The following is a 21,104-nucleotide window of genomic DNA, read 5'->3' as shown; positions in this document are numbered from 1 at the left end:
GCCACGGTGCAAATCACGTATTCAATGTGATCCTCAGCTTAACTATCATCTGTTACACCACAATATAAAAGGCAGATCTTGCTAACATACATTTTACTTACCCTCTTTTCCTTACCAGTCGTGTTTATAGTTACATGATATTCTCCAGCAGTTTTAATGTTTCTCTTCAATGTTTCCTTGGCATTGACACCAATGTTACATTGATATGCTATATGCCAACTCGGCATATGTGAGGGTCATCTGAGAGGAAGGGAACTTCAATTGAGGAACACCTCCACAAGAACTGGCGGTTGGTAGGGGACGGCCCAGACCATTGTGATGGTGCTGGCTTCTGTAAGGAAGCCATGAGGAACAAGCCAGTAAGCAGCATCCCCTCCATGGCCTCTGTTTTGGTTCCTGTCTTGATTTCCTTCTACGGGGCACAGTGATGTGGAAGTGTAACCTGAGTTAACCCTTTCCTCCCCAGCTGGCTTTAGGTTAGAGTTTCATCACTGCCATAGCAACGCGAACTATGACGTTTGCCCAGCATTCCCTAGATCACCTCTCCCCTTCATCATCCTACCACCAGGCGTAAAGTTTCTTTTGTGATGTGGAGTCAGCATTGACAGCGAGTCTTGCAGGCACAGCTAAGTCCGTCTGGAACATCCTTAACTATATTAATGTGGAAAACCAAAAAAGGGCAGTAGGATTTACTTAGAAACTACGATGAAAACATTATCAGCTCCAGGACCATCAGAATGCTGAAGCTACATGTTTCCCTAACCGTTTCCAGCTGCCTGCTGCCCCACACTGATGGGAGATCAGTGGCTCTAATTCCCACCACATGTTGGGATGTGCACTGTCTCAATATACAGTTGCGGTTTTGTTTAACTTTCTGTTTTCTTCTAATTGTGATTTTGGGAGACTATTGGAGCTGAATGTGGTAGCACAAGCCTGTAATCTCGGAACCTTGGAGGTTTAGACAGTTGCACTAATGGTCAGAGGGCAGCCTTGGTAACAGAGCAGGACTCTGTCCCAAAAGCAGCAAAGACATCCTCTCACCGGAAAACCACTGTCTGCTGATCGGGGGCTCGGGTAGGCAAACTCCACTTTCCTTTACATCTTCCAGCCCCGGTTCTTCAGTCTCATCACCAGTCCTGTAGTAGACTGCTCTCAGTGACATGTGACATGCCTTCACTCTCTTCTTCCATCCCCCATAGACCCCACAGAACCTTATGGAAGACCCAACTTTCCCCACACTTCTAGCCCATTCCAGCACGTCAGCTCCTACTACCTAGAAACAAGTTCTACAGATTCAGAAGCATCCCCTCCCAGGACAGCCACAACATGCTCTGCAAGAGGCAGAAGAAAATTTCCCTACCCTAAAGAAAAGAGATACCCATCAACACATAAGAAATATATAGAACACTGAACACATAGTAATCCAAACACTAAATATACAGAACAAAGAAAGGATATTAAAAGCTGCAAGGGAGAAACACAGAGGAACACATAAAAGCAGGCCTATTAGACTAACACCTGACTTTTCAGTGGAGACAGAAAAAGACAGAAGGGCCTCGATGGATGCTATACAAACTGAAAAAGACTACAGATGACAACCCAGACTACTATACTCAGCAAATTTTCAGTTATAATAGACGGAGAATCAAAGATATTACATGATAATACCAAACTGAAGCAGCACCTATCTACAGATTCAGCTCTATAAAAGGAGCTAGAAGAAAACCTGGACAGGTCAACCACCCCCGAGAAGACACAAGGAATAAATAATCTTAAACTAGCAAATCAAAGGTGGAGACGCACACCACAAGGACAAAATAATGGGAATCAACAATCATTGCTAATTCGTAAGTCTCAACATCAGTAGTCTTAACTCCCTAATTAAAAAATACACAGACTGGCTACAAAAACGAGGACCACTTCTCTTCTATATCCAAGAATTATACTTTATAAACATCAAGGCTAGACATAACCTCAGGGTGAAGGATGGAAAAAGATATTCCAAGAAAATGAACCCAAGAAACAAGCCAGTGCTATCTATTTCAATATCTGACAAAATAGACTTCAAACAAAAATCCAAAGAGATAAGGAAGGACACCATATACTCATCCACGAATGGATAATGCAATTCTAAACACCTATGCACATGAATTTATAACAGAAACACTTCAATAGCTAAAATTACATATTGACCCTCACACAGAGATAGTGAGTGACTTCAAAACCCAACTCTCACCAATGGATATGTCATCAAGACAAAAACTAAAATGAAATGCTGAAGCTAAGTGACATCATTGCACCTAATAGATGTTTATAAAACATTTCACCCTAACACCAAAAGAATATGCTTTCCTCTCAGAAGCTCATGGGACTTGCCCTGAAACTGATCCCATTCTTGGATACAAATCAAGTCTCAAAAGTTTGATGTCTAGAACAATAGAAAGCTTACCAACTGAAACTGAATGATTCACTACCAAACGAAGAATGGGACAAGACAGAAATAAAATTTTTTGACTGAAAGAAAAAACAACATACCCAAACTTAATAGGACAATGAGATATCAACCACGTTCACTGCTACTCTGTTCAAATAGCCAGTAACTGGAAACAGCCTACATGTTCATCAATGGATGAATGGATAAAGAAAACATGGTACACTTAACATAATGGAATATTTCTCAGCTGCTAAAACAATGTAATCATGAACTTCACAGATAATTGAATGGAGCTAGAAAAAGTTCATCCTGACTAAGGTAACACAGACCCTAAATGACAAATACGGTGTATATTCATTTATATGTAATGTTAGCTGCCATGTCTTTGATAAGCAGGCTATACTTCACATAACCACAGAGTGTAGGGATTGAGAAGAAGGGAAGGGTCTCCCTAGGAAAGGGAACTAGAATACATAATAATAGAAGGATAAGAGAGTTGGAACAGGAGGATCAATCAAGGTTGGAGAGGCAGGAAATATAGGTAGAACAGCTGAAAAGAATGGCCATATGAGGCATGATATGGAAACCTACTGAACTAGAAGCTTCCTAAAATGTATGAAGACAATATAAATTAAATTGCCAAATAATAGGGGAGGCATCTCATCACCGGGAATGGGCTACATCTAATCTAGTTGTTAGCCAGTGGGGTCCCATGGGAACCTCTGAATAACCCAGGCTGCTCCTAAGCCCATATATAACAATGGGAAGACTTGAGTAATGCAGACAGCACCTACATGGCTCACTCTGGTGTCTGCCTTGAGCCTTCACGTCTAGTAACTGGAAGGTGCCCTGAATGCTGCCAAAGGATAAGGGTAGATACCAACCCAGCTATTAACCCTTTGATCTATAATTGTGACTTGTATGCAAGATGTGTAGTACAATAGTGACACACACCAATGGATATCTGATTAGACTTAAGGCCCACTCCATAGGATGGAAACCATCCCTAATATAGCTTGGGTGGCCAAGGACCTGAGACTAGATAGGCTGGTGACCTAGGGGAAAACCAAACACTCCTGTTCTGATGAAGTAACTTTTGTGACAAAATGACTTCTAATGACATTCTGCTATGCTCATAGGTCAGTGTCTTGCTCAGCTGTCATCAGAGGAGCAGTTGGGGATAAATACAGACTGAAATAAATTGAAATCTTTATTGTGGATTGTTCTTTCAATGTGTTTCAAAGGAATATTAGAAGTACATAAGTTAACAGTGATCATGTTTTTCTCATTGACCCTTTAATCACTTTTTTTTTTTACCAGTTACGGTACTTCCTGTTTGAAAATCGTCTGTGATAACTTTGTAGGATGAGTTTTCTTTCCTGGATGCCAGTCCCAAGGAACTACAAATGACTTAATATTACTTATAAAGTCTTGTCCAATAGCTCAGGCTTATTACTAACTAGCTCTTACAACTTAAACTGATCCATTTCTATTAATCTGTGTATTGCACTGTGGCTTTAACTGTCCTCCAGCATGTCTTGCTCACTCTGTGTCTCCTGGTGACTGCACTGACTCTACCCTTCTTCCTTCCAGAATTCTCAGTTTGGCTAGCCTGCCTGTACTTCCTGCCTGGCTACCAGCTTGTCAATTCCTTATTAACTAGTAAGAGTAATACATATTCACAATGTACAGAAAGACTATTACACAGCAGACATCCTTAAACTATGTGGACTCTTGATAGTTTCACAATGTATGTCTTCAGATGTTCAACCTTTCTATGCCTTTGCATTAAGGTTTATTTCTTAGGGCCACTAGATTTTGTAAATCTAGTGAGCTGTACTTGTCTCCCCTCAGACTCCCTTTTCTCCACCATATTTGGAAAGCTCTGACCTCATTAAGTGTAAGATTTGGATAGTGTTCATATCTCAGCCAACCAATGAAGCAAGCTATTAGAGTTGGGTCCAAATGACTGAACCAGGGCAATAACTACCGTATGTGAGAGAAGCACGTCTGTATCCATCAGATTGGACACATCTAAGATTCCAGTCTCCTCTAGACTCACCCCTGAGTACTGATTCTGTTTTTCTATCTGCCCCAGGAAAATTGTCACAAGATGTTTGGGACCCAGGATGCAAACTGCTTCTAAAGACAAGGAAAAGATTCACCAAAATTTATAAAAGAAACACTCATATAGCTAACACTACATATTGCCCCCCACTTAGTGATAGTGGGTGACTTCAATGCCCCATTCACACCAATGACAAGAAATCAAGACAAAAAAATTAGGGATTTAAGATGGTCAGTTTCACCAGAGCTCCAACATCTGTCTAAAATGTCAGACCCTCATCAAAGGATGGCTCCATCCTTCAAGGTAGAAAGCTGGCAAGGCAGAATGCAGCTCAGGTCCTCAGACTTGGCTGCAGGTGTCACTATTCACTGAACCTGTTAGGCACTGAAATATTGCCACTATAGGAAAATCTTATGGGATGCTTTTTTGAAGCTTGTTCTGTAGTAGAAGAATCCAGGAAGCAAGGCGATGCTCACAAATACTTGTAACATCCACTTCTGGTCTCTACAGAAACTACACACATGTGGCGTACCCTAATACAGATATGCACAAAACAAAGTAAAATGTTAATAAAAATGAAGCACCCTTATGTCACAATGACACATGAATCTGGAAGCGTCAGGTAGAGGGGGTGAGCAAGTGTTAGCAGATTAATGATTGCTGCTACAGCAGGTGCTAGCCCCAAAGGAATGCCGTTTAGAGACAGGGGGGTGTGAGTCTTCTAAAAGGAATATGTCTCTAAGATTATTTAACAGCTATGAATTTTGTACCTCTATCTTTGATAGATGGAAAACCAAAAGTGATGGACCAGAAAGAAAAGCCATCCTTCCTTAGTCATGATACAAACTCTAGGGCAGATTTGTTCAGCACCGGCAGATGACACAGAGAAAAGGACAAACTGAGATGTCAGATTTAGTGTGTGGTGGAGAGCTCCCCGCTACGGAGTGAAATCAGAGGAGAGATGGGTGCAGCCACGGTTAACTTAATACACAGCTATCACACCAGGAAACACTGACTCAGCACGTATCATCAACAGACTCATAAGTCAAGCTTGTGACAACACAACACATTCTTCTGAAAAAGTGACCTGGGAAACAATATGATAACAGGAAGTATGCACATCATACTAGTTACTCTGAAAAATATTTGATAGAAACAGTTTGAGAGAGGATAGGCTAAATTTCTATCTCATCAAGGTAGGAAAGACATGGCAGAGTTCTCAGGAGGAGGAGCATGCAGAAAAGGCTCTTCATAGCTTACTGAATGAGGACACAGAGTTCTGGGATGGAACAGGAAGGGGCTATCACCGTCAAGACTCACCCTCTCAGACACCCAGGTCCTTCATCAGTTCCATTTCTAAAGAGTATTCCCCCATTTATAGACCAAGTGCTCACACTCGGAGGATAGTTTGTGCATGTAAACACACAGACTGCAAATCATTGCTGCAAAAGACAAGCAGAGTTTAGACTATTGGGTTGGCACCAGTGGTTTAATGGGCGAGCAAGTTTTAGAAGCTGTAATAGGATCTGGAGTGATGTCACAGTCGGTAAAGCATCTGCTGCAGAAGCCTGAGGACTTGATTTCAGATCCTCTGGCACTCTATGTACACTGTAGCAGAAGCAAGGGGGTGGCAGAGGCAATTAGATCCCCGGGGCTCACTGACGAGCCAGCCTAACTGCTGATCTCCAGGTTCAGTGACAGTCCCTCTCTCAAGCAACTCAAGAAGGCATTCAATGTTGGTATCTAACATTCATAAGCACCTTCCACATGTGTGCACACAGAGAGATGGGAAGACAGGATGGACAGAAGGGCAGGGAGATGATGGAGAGAGAAAGGAAGGGGAGAGAGGGCAGAGCAGAGCGAGGAGGAGTCCTAAGGAGACTTTTATTATGGAGTGGTATAGCTATAGCAACCCTAAGAACTGCTGCAGGTAAAGCTTTCTTCACTAAGAGTCTCAAAGCGTAGGTTGTAGTCATTGTGCAACAGCTGCTTAGGAACTGAAGGTCTTACCTTCTCTTCTTCAATCTACTTTTGTAGATCTAGCTTACCAGATACACTTAATCCACAAAGTCAACATGGGAATCAGATACAGTATTATATGTGAGGGCCCTTGGCAGATTATAAGGCAGTCAGGGTTTATTGCATGGCTATTAAGAAATCCATTTTATTGCCCCATTTAAACAAGTCAATTGCTTTAGAAAGAGTTCTCCCTTAAATGTTAATTCATTTTAGCACAAGGAAAACAAGGACATACTATGGATATTTTTACTAATAAATTTGTAAGTAAATTACAGATAAGCTTACCATGTTAATGAAATAATAGATTGTGTGTGTAGATGGAAAACTTGGTGTATGTGTGATGAAAAGAGACAGGTCCCTTCACTTTCTTCAGAACTGCAGAGACTGCTGTTTGTACACATTTGTGTTTAAGCATTCTGAACAGCTTGTTGCATCCCCATGTGAATAGAAGCCTCTAGAAATTCTGAGAGAAAGGACTGGGGATAAACTCTAGGCATTTACACCGTGGACTTCCGCTAGCCTTGGCTCTTCCCCCTGTGTGCTTTTCAGATGATCGTGTTAAATCTGTAATAAAAAGATCAAAATAGCTTGAAGTTTACAGCCTGACTTCCTGTGATACACATGCCAATGAGCGTATGTTCTTTACAAGCCCGGCTGAGAAAAATGGTGGAGTCTCTGAAATGTCAGGTTTGTTTGGTCACCAAAAAGATCTGGAGACTAAACATCTGCCCCGTGAGGGCCACAACATGAGGGCATCAACATGGCGACCTCCGGGAACTCGGTCACGTTAAGTTTTGCAGTGTGTGCCAGGTCATCCTCAAATTTCTTCTGAGGCTGAGTTCTGGGCTAGTTATTGTCTCGTCTTGATTTCAAAACCTCCTCGCCCACACAGCCAGCGGAGGTCACACTACAGCAGACACACACACACACACACACACACACACACACACACACACTGTGATGAGGCTTTTCCCTTCCCACTCTGATGGAATGTTTCCACAGCACATGAAACATTAAAGTCCAAGGTGGTTTTAATCAAAAGCTCAGCAACTCTTCGAAATTGCTTCCGATTCATTTACTAATGGAGCCTCTGGGCTAGAGAGAGGCTCAGCAGTTTAGAGAACTTGGGTTCAGGTCCCAGCACCCATACTGGGAAGTTCACAACCACCTGTAGCTCCAGTTTTGAGGTTTTTTGACATCCTTTTCTAGCTTCCCAAGATGCCTGCAGACAGGAGGTGGCCACAGATATACTTGGACATACATATATATATACACACATACATGCAGAAAATAAAATTAAACCTTTAAGACCATAGGCTCAGCCTGACAAACTGAGTTTGATCACTGGGACCATGGAGTGGAAGGAAAAATGGACTTCTGAAAGTTGTCCTCTGACCTTCATATGTATGCTACAGCATGCCGTGCCCCTTCCACAATCAAAAAATAAAAAAGAGAAAATTATTTCTCTCTGTGTAATGCAGGTAGCTAGGATATAATGGGAGGACTTTTGGGGGAATGTTTCAGTTAACTATCAAAATTTACCATAAACCATTACATCTAATGGGGAGCCCAGAGGACGAAACTCCCAGTATGGGCAGACACACTGGACCACCATGAAATGGAGGCAGTAACAGAGCCCAGTGCAGATGGAGTGATCGCCAAAGAGCTGGTGCATCAGCACACTGTGTGACATCGTGTGGAAAGTCCCAGTGAGATCTGGGGAAGCGATTCAGTGGTGAAAACAAAATGCTGTGTGAGGAGAGAGGCAGCTGCACTCAAATGGCTACTTTTAGTTAAAAGTATATCTGTCAGTCACATCCATGTATATATACATCCATTCATCCATACATACACACACATATGTATATATATATATATATATTTGTGCTTCCTGCTAATATTTTCGAATGTGATCCTTAACACAAACACTTAAGGCTCTATGTGAGATTATGATAACTTGTAATATGCAATTCAGTGGTTTATAGTTATATACTTCTAAGTTAACTCTTTGTGAAATTACAGGCAATCACTGAGATACAGGATGATTTCTGTTCTGTACACATCTATAGTGATCCCAGTTCCTAAGGACTAAGGCCAACAGGGCACCAGGATATACAGTTCAGGGCTTTCAATGAGACCTCTCTTCTGTGTGCAAGTTTATTTCTGAAGACACAATAGAATCATGGTTGTGCGTCTACCTTTGGATTGAGACTGTCCCTTGTTCTCCTGATGTTTAATTGTAGTATGTTCTGCAATGTCTCCCCTATATTGCTAGATAAAAATAGTTCCTAAGATAATGAAATACTCTGTTATGAAAGCAGATGAGTTTAGAGGCCAAACAATTGTATGCATGTGCAGGCAATTTGAAAGTGAACATTTGCTAAAAGGCAATGGTCGAGTCATTAGTGTCTACACCTGAATGCCACTGTGGTTGTATTGACAATTGCTCTTTGCAAGAGTGTAAGTGTTGTTTCTAACACACCTCAGGCTGCCACATGAACTTTCAGTAAGTAGAAAAAGGCCATACCTGTGGATGGGCAGCTGCAGTCACCATAGACAGCCCAAAGAGCACTCTGTCCCAATGGAGAGCAGCCACCACCCTCTGTAATCTGTGAAGATGAAAAAGAGGAGGAGGAAGGGGATGAGAGAAACAGTTCCCTTGATAAAGGTATGCAGACATGATTTCAATTCCCAGTACCCACAAGAGAGTCCCAGCACAGAGGGACCGTGCTTATACCCTGGCATTGCGGATGCAAAGACATTCCATTCCTGAGGCTTGCTGGCCCTAACTGGCAAGCTCCAGGTCTATAACAGACCCTGTCTCAAAGGAGGTGGATGGTGTTTGTGAGGATAGCAACCAAGGTTGTTCTTATCTCTCCACATGTATGTACACGCAAGAGCACATGCCTACACACACAGAAATAAGGAGATAAGTTCTTAAGGGAATCTCATTTCAGCAAGCATAGGGTGTGTTGAGGAATGTTCAAATTGTGAAAATTCCCTCCTTTGATCATCACTTCAGTGAATTTGCAATTGTCTTTTTCATTAAATCGCAGTAAGCTAATGAGAATGGTTATACTGCAGAAAGAAACTTTAATCAGAACGAAACCAGATCTTTGTCTTAACAAATGCTATGTAGCACGTTTCTATCTAAAGGAACAAAAAAGTAGTATTCAGGGCATAAAATGTTAAGAAACTTGACTACTGTTGTGTTTAGGTGAAAATTATGGGGCGATGATAGTTAAGTTCAAGGCTTTGCTGGTGCAGTAACACCAAGAGACTAAAGCTGGGGATAGGCCTCTGCTTCCCACAGCCACCCCTAATTAAAAGCTGTGTGGTGGTGATGGGTTCTGGGTATCATCTGACTGGACGCAGAGCACCCAGACTGCATTTCTGGGTGTAGCTAAGAGGATGTTCCTAGACCCGAGACAAAAATGAACCCACGAATTCAGCCGACCTAGGCTAGTGAGCCTCTCCCATGTGTGTGTCGGCCTGGCAGTAAGTTGGTGGTTTCAGTGAAACAAAAAGAAGGAGCTCACCCTTGTTTTCCTGTCTTTCTGCCTCAGTGGGGCATCTTGCCTCACCCTCTCTGTCCTCCAGTCTCAGGCTTACACCCCTGGGTCTCCTGTTTTCAGAACCTTAAAGCAACACTGAAATTGGCTGCTGGCATTTCCTGGTTTCCAGACCGTAATGATTGGACCTCTAAGCTCCACAATCCCCTAAGTCTACTGCATCACATTTGTGTATACATGTGAGATGTTGTATACAAGCAATCACAGTGTTTCAAATGCATACACACACACACACACACACACTCTTCAGTTCCTCTAGAGGACCCTCTCTAGCATAGAATTTGACAGCAAGAGTGATTGTAGAGGAACATTTTCTAACAAGGGTTTTCAGGTATGGGGCTGGAAATTGGTTGTCTGATCTTGTTAGACACAAAGATGCCGGAATCCCCACGTCCAGGAATAAATAGCGCATGGGCAATCCATGGCCTGAGCAACTTTTGAAGATACTAAGCTCTCCACACTGGGTATCCCTGATCAACCACCAGAAAGAAGCAAGAGGTTAGATGAAGATGCAAGTCACGCTCACAAACATTTTTGGAAAACTAGGAAATACAGAGACAGTTTCTGGTTGTTCCTAATGTCACTGGATGGCACATGAAGGACAGGAATGGGTGCCTGGAAATTGAGACCCAGCTCAAGTGCCACAGACACAGCCTAGGAGCTTACACACATGCATGTCTGTCCTGTTGCTCCCAGTACTGCCACAAACACATGGAGAACATAAACCTGCAAATAGTTCAGTTACAAGGTAATTTGAATTCCCAATCTCACAAGCCACCTGTCATTGAAGTAACAAGTTTGATGAGGAAAAATATATCAAAGATGTAGACTCTAATGCAACGGGAACATATGAGAAGACCCTGCCGAAAAGCTGTAGATATTAATTCTAACAGAAGCACCTTCCTCCACGCCAGACTTCCTTCTATCAATAATGGGAGCTATGTTTTTTTTAAACTATGATAGCTGCACACTGGGACAGAGAAATAATCACGTGTATCAGGGACTACTGACCAATGGCGCTGAAGAACACTGATCTGGGGCACCCATACTGTCACCGTAAGCAATGAGTAAGAGTGTTAGGAGATCTAGGGAGATGTCATGGCTGGGTATCTGCGTGCAGGCCTTCCTGTGATGATTTCCCAGTTCTAGCATGCTTAATTGTGATGATCCCACAGTGTTTCATGTTCTTGTGGGATGCGGGCTGTTACCTGGGAAAGCCCACATAGAGCAACCTGAGCTGCCTCTGCCTGGGTAAATAGATAATTGAAGGTGATACTGGACGACATCGTCAAATACTTGAAAGAGGCAGAGCTGTCGGTTCCCATTGCAAACCATCAACCTCTGACACTTGGTCTATGCAGAAGACAGAGGGGTTTTAGGGGATGGCAGTGGCTTAAAGAGGCTGGCCCAACTCCATTTATTTAGCCCAGTGTGTGCTCAGACAGATGACAGATCATAACCATGAGCTTGACCCCGGAGACTCTTTCTAGTGGCTGATAACGACACCCTATTGTTCTGAAATAACTGACTTGCATCTTTGCTTAGGTGAGGTAATAGTGGTTCCTGAAAGGAACATCTTCTCCTGAACTCCCTGAGTGTTTCACGACACTCGTGCAGTAGGCATAGACAGAAGGCCATTAGAACTGGTGATGATCAAGCTGACTTCGGTGGGTAACACATCTCACTGCCAGCAGCAACTGTAATAGTTTTAGCAAAAGCAATGAGAGTATGAGGAGACACACACGTGCCTTCCCCTCCCTTCCTGTCCATGTACAATGATGGGCAGATGCTGCCCGACTTCATGGCGCTCCACGCACACAACGTGCTTCGCGCCAACATGGAATAGATAGCATACTGCAGCCATTCTCGTGTTTTCATTTGGGCAGGTTCCTCTACATGTTTTCTGTTTGACTTGAAAATCTCTTTGGCCACAATCAGATGGAAAAACACTTTTTGAATGACACATTGTTTGACACATTTCTTTCAATTTATGTTTCCTTAACTGTTGGTGTTTGGGGTCACAGAAATAGTTACTTTTTTAATTTATCAATATAGAGTCTCAGGATAGAAAATCCTTTGGTCTGACTCAAATAGGTTTAATGCCCCACAAAGATGTCAATTCATGAGACTAAAGAGCCTGTTGTAGTCTTAGCGTGTGACTGCAGGACAGTCAGCATGGGGGGGGGGTGATGCCAGCTCACACAGGCTTCCCAGCAGGTTTTGAAAGATCAGACACGTGCCTGGAATAGTAGAGGACTATAGGCCCTGCCATTTACTTCCCCCATGAGCTTAGACTTTGATTGCTTCACCTGCAAATGAGAAGGCTCAAAGATTCTTAAGGCTATATTATTCCATGAATGTATTTCACACAGTGGATCATTCATTTTCTCTCTTTCAAAGTAATTCTTCTACAATGGCTTTCTGTAGCTCTTCACAGCATATAATTTTCTTTACTAAGGCACTCTGATTGTTGAGGCAAGATATAGCATGACTCATTCATGTATATAAACCCATTCAAAAATACATATGTGTTGGAAATTAAGATTTGCTGCTTTTCACTTAAACCGCCCTTACATTTCTAGGGTAGCATAGGCCTTAGGTTTATGGTGGGCAGTCTATATCAACCCGATTCCTCTGGGAAATAAGGTTAGAAAAATCATAGCAATCATAGGACTTAATCTTGCCCAAATTGAAGCTTTCAGGGCATGCTCCTGGTGATGGTGGTAATTCATGAACTGTGTGCTAAGGGTTGGGGTACAGCCTTTAGTACCAAGGTCTGGACTCGTAAGTGACACCCTATTGCCTTTAGAAGGAGAGTGCAGTCTGTAAGGTGATTTAAAACCAGCCACGCTCACTTAGCCTCCCATTCTTCATCTGCAGTCACTCAGAAAGTGGTGAAGCACACGCAGACAGATAAGCCACCTCATTTTCCACTCATTAAAGACCGACTTTCCGGACAGCCCTTTAAACCATTTCAGGACAAGAGTGAATTAGAAAAGAATATGAGGTTTTATACCTTCTGAGGGTCTCCTAAGGAACAAGGCTGGGCCAACTCCGTCTGCCGTGGTCACTATTCATGCAATTACATGCTGTGCCTGCTAGGAATTCCAACTGCACCTGTGTTGGGTACCATCCCAGCTGCTCACAAGAGAGTATGCATGACAAAGCAGCCGAGAGGAGGAGTGTGGGAAAACGCCGATGAATACAACAGCCTGGATCATACTACTACTCACTTCTCAGCCAAATTAAGGTAATTGACCTTTCCTGCATCAAAACAGTCCTGGGAGCCAGGCTCTTCAGACAGCACCATGGGTGGAAAGACTTGAACAAGGCAGTATTAGTCAGCCACAGACAGACTGCAGTCAAGTAGTCCCAACAAAGATATTTGAATATCTAAAAATGAGTCCTCCCCATGTATAAATGTGTACTTACAAGTACCCACACATTTATAGAGCAGCTACATGCAGCTATATTGGAATATACTTAGTATAGCTATCAGTGCAAAAAGGCATTTGAGTGTTTTCAAGACACAATTTGTAGGACATGACTGACCTGAAGTTTCCTGGGAGAGTGGGCAGGCCTTTCTCCTCATTTATGCCACTGGCAGTGAGGGTGAGAATTATCTAGATAGAGGGGTAGCCTCTTTTCATGGCTCAGGGAACCAGCGACGTCAGAGCTCACCAAGAGTGAGGGCATGGCTACCACTCCAGCATCTCCACCGGACTCGTGCCTTCTGATTGCCCAAGAGCCAATATGAGTTTGGAGTTAAAAAATAAAATCAATTCAAACTCCAGGAAGATTAAAAACAAACAAACAAACAAAAATCTGGCTGCCCTCACCTTTGTTGCCTGCCAGAAACACAAGAAATTTCACAGGAAACATCCTTAAGGAAATAGGAAATCTTATAAAGGACAAGAACAGAATAGCCAGGTGGATGGCTGACTAAGTGCACTAAAACTCCATACTCAAACCGAAGAAGGGCGTTAAAAAGCCAGAAGTAAAACTTGAGCAATGATGACAGCTTCTCCCGTAGACTCAGCAGCGGTCTATAAACAGCTGAAGAACCAACCAACTCAAGAGAGGCCAGTGAGCAGTACCCAAGATCCAGCAATGTAATCAGCAAAACCAGATGCTCGAGTCAAAGTGAAAAGAATCCAATATGAGAAGAAAATATTAAAAATAAAAGATGAAGCATTTTATAATCCATAGAACATTTGAAATTATGAAAATGAGAAGACAGTACACCCAATTCATTTAAGATTGAGAAAATAAAAATTTTTACCAACTAGCCTTTCTTTTACTTAGTGAAAATACTACCAAATTTGCAGAATCAATTCCAGGAAGAATAGGATGAAATAAGACAATAGTCATTAGTTTGTGAATAAATACATGAGGGTAAAACCAAATGATAAATTAAACCTGACCATTAAAGTAGTTTTCATAACATAAAAAGAGATGGGGCAGGAAGAGGGAGAGAGGAAGAGGGAGGAAGGGAGGGATGGAGAGAGAATCTAAATATATTTTATACACAAGCAGTAAGCTCTGGGATTGTTCTTAACGTACCGTTCAGGGCAGGCAGAACTATCATGAAGCTATCAGAAGCATACTACACAGGTTGAAAGTTCAAGTGGGAATGAGAATGACTTAAGGGCTTTGACAGGCTAAGTAACAGCCCTCCGAACACACCACTTCCAAATCTCTAGAGCGCATAAGTGATATCTCTATAGCACAGGAGACTCTGCCAGTGCTGCAGTAGAGACTCTTAGATTGCTCTGGATTATCTGTGTGGGCACCCTGCAGCCAGGACCTGTGTTAAGGACATAGCAGGACTCGGAGTCTGGAATAATCTCTATGATGGAAGACACGAAAACTGATGCAGGCATGAATCAGGAAGCCGAGGAATACGTGTTCCTGGAACTGAAGAAGCAGGGACTGTGCTCTCCCCTGGGGAGGTGACATCTCTGATGGTACCCTAACTGCGCATGCCTGAAACTTAGAAGCTCCAACTCTGTTCCAACTCATGGAAACCAAGTTCACAATTTTCGTCAGAACATGGAACTCAGACAGCATCTACAAAGGGGCTATGAAAAGATTTTTTAGATTAGTATGTGAATTAACGTAATGCTAAATTAAATATGTATGAACTGAACACTCAATAAAAGGGTAATTGTGTTTAATAAAGTAGTATCACAATGACTGCAATGTAAGCATGGCATGGGAGGAGACATCATGGAGATGATAATCACATTCACTGTTCATGAGCATCAGCAGTGAGTTTCTGAGTGAATAGTGTTCCCAGAGTGGACAGACCCTTCCCTTGGATCACACGATCATGTAGAGTTCCGAAGCCAAGTACATGTGAGTCCAGCTAAAGAGCTTCAAAATACAGGAAGCAAATCTCAGAGGACCCCAAATAGGAATGCAGACACACCCACAGTCAGGAGGGAAGCCTGCAATGCATGTTCCTGGTTAGACCACATCTACTTAAAAGTCAGCATGTCAGTGCATACAAAGATTGGAGAGAGCTGTGAGTCAAGTTCCATGTGTAGAACTCTCTAGGCCACATACAACACTGCGGCTTTTCTTAAAGGACACCTGGAATAGTCACAAGAAAGAACATATCTGTTCTGTAACATGGATACTAATATATAAAATGATTTTACTACACTGCCAAGTGTATTCTGTAAGTGAAGGATTTAGGTACAGTACCATAAATATGTCTCTACAATTCTCATCTATTCGAAAAATATTTTTAAAATTGTCGACCACTCACAACATAAGCCATGGACCAAAGCAATAAGGAGAATTTTTAATTGAGTAAAAATAAAAATAATCCATACCTAAAATAGCATCCAGCAAAGTATATGCTTTGAAGTTAATTATTGCTTCATAACTTACAGAAAACGAAGACTAAGTGATAATCAGGGGCCGGGGAGACGCCTCCGCAGTTAAAATTGCTTGCCACTTTTGCCAAGGGCCTGACTTCCATTCCCGGCACTGATGCGGTGGCTCACTACCGTATGTGACTCCAGCTCCGGGGCGTCAGGTGCCTTCTTTTGGCATCCGAGGGCACCAGGTATGCACCCACTGCACAGACATACATGCAGGCACAACACCCATGTGTAAAAAATAAGAAGAAAATATTTTTTAAAATCCCCTAACCTTCTGCATTTGGAAACAAAGAAAAGCAAATTATAATCAAAATAAGTAAAATTTAAATATAACAAAGAATGACAAGTAATACTTAAGTGATAAACGAAACGTAACTAGGACAACTCAATCAAATAAATGACGCACAATTATAAAATATGGACACTAATAATAGAATTGGAGTAAGGGCGAAGAGTATAAATATCAAAGGGAGTAACTGCCATTGGGAATAAGATTTGAGAGATCAACTGAAGGTCTCCATGGCCAATGGTAGAATATTGGGAGATAATAAGGAGAAGCATCGGCCCAGTAAATGCAAAGGTACAGATTAAATGGATAAACTGCTTGCAAACAATTTGCCAAAATTCAGTAAATGTGTAAGATAAGATATGAATATCTCTATATCATTTTAAACTATTAACAAGAACATCAAAAGCGGAAAAAATAACATCTAGTTAAAAATCAAAATACATTGGACGCCTATGACATGGGTCCTGAGGATCCAGACTCCACTCCTCACTCTTGTGAAGCATTTCCATTATGCACTCAGGACCAAATGTTGGATTTTTTTATTCCAACTTTGGACAAAAAAAATGAGCCTCTTTCAAAGACAATGGTATTTCTGGTACTACCTCTTTTCCTCTAAATAAAAATGGCAACGTGTAAAAATCTAGCAACGTGTTTTCATAAATATGATTGGCAAGCTATTTCTGCACCCTGTATTTACATATCTTTCAGTTGTTTTATGGGGGTGTTGTGAGGTACAGCGCTGAACGGCTTCATAACACATATAGCACATAAGCAACAGTGCCACACATGGACTGCACATCGAATAAATGCTTCATGTGGAAAGAATTGGGCCTGGGAATAGTTCCCGCGGCTCTCCTGCAGCAAAGCTCGTGGTGTGAGTTGCAGGAATGTGTCAGCCTGGCTTCAGATGGAGGTTGGGCAGTTTCTCTTACTTGCTCCAGATCAAGATAAGGATATTCAAGTTTTCCAGGGATGAAAGCTGGGGATGAACGGACGTTTGTCTGTGTCCAGCATTGTGCATGTTAGATGTTATTGAAAGAAGGCTCTCCCTAGCCTTTGACTTTATTAGGAAGCTTAAATGTCTACTCCCAGTACATCCTGAGGAGATGTGACTTGAGGGACAAACCTTTCAACTAGCTCCTCCTCTGTGTCACCCGGTTTCCCGAGAGTTTTTTTCTACCACCAGCAGCGGAACGTTCTAGGTGTTCGGTCATTATTGCTGGGCATTCTGGGCAGTGCTAGCCTGATGATGCTCTGGGAAAAGTTCACATCAAGAAAGATGCTCACCTGGGAAAAAGAACCACTACAGCATGAGATGTAAGCGAAGAGATGATGCTTACACAAGGTCGTGAGAGGCGGCATTCTTCCTCCTACCACGGACTCTCAGCTGTGTGGTGAGAGAACTTGATGGGCAGGAGCTCTGGGTTCATCTGTAGCTGAAAAGTCCCCTGGACACCAAAAGACAACACGATGTGGTGTGTGTGTGTGTGTGCGTGCGTGCGTGCGTGCGTGCGTGCGTGTGCGTGTGTGTGTGTGTGTGTGTGTGTGTGTGTGTGTGTGATCCCTTCAGTTTCCTATCTCCTTAGGAGTCTGTGCAGGCATACTTCACTAATAAACATACACTGTTGAGCTGACCATTGGAGGGTTAGGCTAAAAACAGCTCTCCCGTCGGCACCATGTGAACATCTGCATGCATTCTCAGGGTTTTAGAAATACAGTTTTATACTTTGGGATCACTATTTCTAAAATAGTAACCAAATAGTTTTGCTTCAAATCAGTTTACTCCTATGTTATTTCATAACTGTTTTTGTCTTATTTATCTGCTACATTTTTTTTAATCTTAAGAGTTCAAAACTGCACTACCCAATAGGTACCCATCAACCCTTGGGCAGTTAAATTTCCAATAAAATAGTTGAAATTTGGTTAAAATGGAACAGATGCAACTGTCCATTTCTTGAGTTATACTGGTCACTGTGGGAAACAGCATTTATGATACTACAGAATGTTACATTGTACAGCGCTGGTCTGGGATAAGAGTTAAGATCACAGTGTGGCTCACATGGAGACAAACTTGCCTCCAGTTATGAGCTGGGAAATCAAACAGACTGCTGATTCCCAAATACAATGTTGAGTCAGATGGAAGCAGTCCTACTCTCAGGAGGTGAGCTGTGAAGTGCTGAAATGGAAATTGATCCCAAACAAAAGAGAGGAAACAATCATCAGGTGAAAGGCTAGAGAGTGACTTCCAACTTCACAAGAGCTGGGAGGTCCCAAGCAGCCCCTCCCATACTTCCACCGGCTGGGACATAAGGGCACACTAGGGTTCTCCAAGGAGACTGAGTGAATGAGTATTAACATAGATACATGAGAGCGACTCACGAGGGGATGTGGTTCCTGTGATTATGACAAGGAAGAAGCCACACAGCTCTGTACCCATCTCCAGTGGCTTGGTTTAGTTCAGGCCCATAGGGCACATAGGGAGGCCTGTGGTGTGATTCAAAGCTAAAAGCCTGAGAACCTACGTCAGGTGAGCTGATGCTGGTATCCCTGGGGCCATGAAAACTGTTCTAATGTCAGATATCAAAGACATAACCAGTCCACCTGAATTCATTCTCCAGGCATCCATCCCCAACCAATGACTGCTGTTTGCAGACACTGAGGACTGGTCCTCTTTACCTGGGCTAGTGAGACTCACAGGATAACTTCCTTTATAGATACTCTCCCAGGCATACTAGAAGTAATGTTTTTCTAGGCATACTGGAAGTCATACAGGTCATACTTCATCCTGCCAAGTTGACACTTCACATAGTATCTTTTGGGGGTTCTCTATGGAGGCCAATTCCTGCAGCCATTAACCCTGGGAATCCTCGTGGCACCCTGAGAGTTTGGGTGAGAAAGACACACCCAATGGTAGTGATCTCGACATACCTTGCAGAAGCCCTTGTTGCAGGTACTAATGTTTACCACCTCTGCACTCTGGCATCCTGTTCTGCAACTTGGGCCCAATGGAACCACCTATCAATGACTAGGAAGGCTAACCCCAAAGTCTAGGGACAGAGGCTTGAGGGAAGGCATCTGCATGACTGAGGCATACCCTTGATACTGTTCTGCTTGGAGCCACTGATGCAAGAGGTAGAAAGCTGCAACCACGTATTGCAACTACATATTGCATCTACATATTGCATCTACATACTGCCTTTTCTATTGTGTTGATGGCCAGCATTAGATTGTGCTGATGGGGATTATTTCTTCTCTACATGTGGCTTAGCTGCATCTTTAGTATTTCCTCTCAAACTGGCGGTGGGGGCTGAGGAACTCTCAAATCCTCGTGGTATACTCACCCACAGTGGGCTGAGCCCTACTATATCAATTAGTAATCAAGAAAATGCCTCCATAGACATGCCCATAGGCCAATCTGATGGAGGTGATTCCTCACAGACACAACCACAGGCCAATCTGATGGCAGTGGTTCCTCAGCTGAGTTTCCCTCTTCCTAGGTGTGTCAAGTTAACAATGGATGCTAACTGTGACAGCCGAGGAACACAGATTCGAATGGTTGCTTTTCTGTGGAAAAGAGTGCACCGTGAGGAGTGAGGAGCTGCACAGAGAACCCTTCTGGTTTGTGTAGAGGCTTCTGCCCTGCTCCCTCCACTCTGGCAGGATGAGGAGAGAAAGAAGCAGGAATGGAAGAACATGCCTCCTCTGCAAGGCGGTAGAAATGAGACCTGGGGGATGTTGCAGAATTAACCTTCATGGCAAGAAACTGGAGGGTAATTCTGTTACTCTTGCTTTTATTAAAGTTATATAACTTCTTAACCTCTAGTAAATTCTTCAAGTTTAGATAAAATACTTGTTCTACATTAAATTTGCAAGGTAAGAGAGGTAATTAATGTAATCAGAGAGAGAAGGAGAGCTCTGACAGTTCGTATTACTCAGGGGCCAAGCTAAGCCAGGGAAATTTTTTCTCAGAAAATTCAATCTAATGTCTCATTCATTACCTAATTACCTATAAATAGGTTTCTGAGATTAGAAACCAAACTGTTTCAATGACTTTGCTGAGAGGTAAAGAAGGAGCTAAAACTAGAACAGAAAGGTGTGGCTGATTGTCCTTCTGCAGTGACAGAAACAGCAGGCGTGGTGGCTCACACCTGGGTGTGGTGGCACACACCAACTAAACACTCCAGAGGCTGAGGCAGGAGGCTCACACATTTGCGTTCAGTCTTGCTTTCACAGGGATACACTGACAAAACAAAACAAAACAACAAAAAAAGTAGATAAAACTCCAGGCTCCCTTAAACCTAAGAAAAACAAAAGATGTCTACAGGGCTTCCAGCCAGCTTGTTACTAATTGTATTTCTGTTTATACCATTTTGAACAATTAATATTCAGAAGTCCAGACACTGATAAATTTCCCAGGATTTTTTAATTGGTTACATTCTTTGATAATTTCATGCATGTATATTATACACATTGAGCATTCTCACCCCCCCCACCTTAATATCCCTTGATCTGGCCTCAGCTACTCTTCCCTACAGATATCCTAGTCATGTTCTTGTCCACTTGTTTATTTTGTTGTTTCTCTGTGTCACACGGAGTTTAATCATGGTTTGGAGCTAGCCAGTAGAGTCAGACCCTCAACACTACTCACTCTATTAGGTCTTTCCAGTCCCATCACTTATATAAACATGTCTGCAGCCTCAGTAAGTAAGTGTGCAAGTAATCATCAATGTGTCAATGTGTTTATGTAGTATGCGTGTGTGCTTGTGTGTGTGCACATGAGTATGCATGCAGAGGTAATGGGATGCACTTGTAATATCAGTGCAGGAAGGAA

At 42.6% G+C, this 21,104-nt stretch overlaps 1 long non-coding RNA gene across 1 annotated transcript in view; it reads right to left on the bottom strand.

Moving 5' to 3' along the window:
* Window positions 1-6,350: 6,350 nt before the first annotated feature.
* LOC110339592 overlaps window positions 6,351-21,104 on the bottom strand; it is a 296,369-nt gene continuing 281,615 nt past the window's right edge. The window contains exons 3-4 of the long non-coding RNA XR_005869461.1: window positions 9,049-9,130; window positions 6,351-7,085 (exon numbers count right to left, since the gene is read on the bottom strand). This is a non-coding gene — a long non-coding RNA (uncharacterized LOC110339592). The remainder of the gene's footprint in view (window positions 7,086-9,048; window positions 9,131-21,104) is intronic.

This window comes from Mesocricetus auratus, unplaced genomic scaffold (assembly GCF_017639785.1).
Source record: "Mesocricetus auratus isolate SY011 unplaced genomic scaffold, BCM_Maur_2.0 Super-Scaffold_100018, whole genome shotgun sequence".
Taxonomy (NCBI): Eukaryota; Metazoa; Chordata; class Mammalia; order Rodentia; family Cricetidae; genus Mesocricetus; species Mesocricetus auratus.
This window is presented reverse-complemented; position numbering and strand designations above follow the sequence as displayed.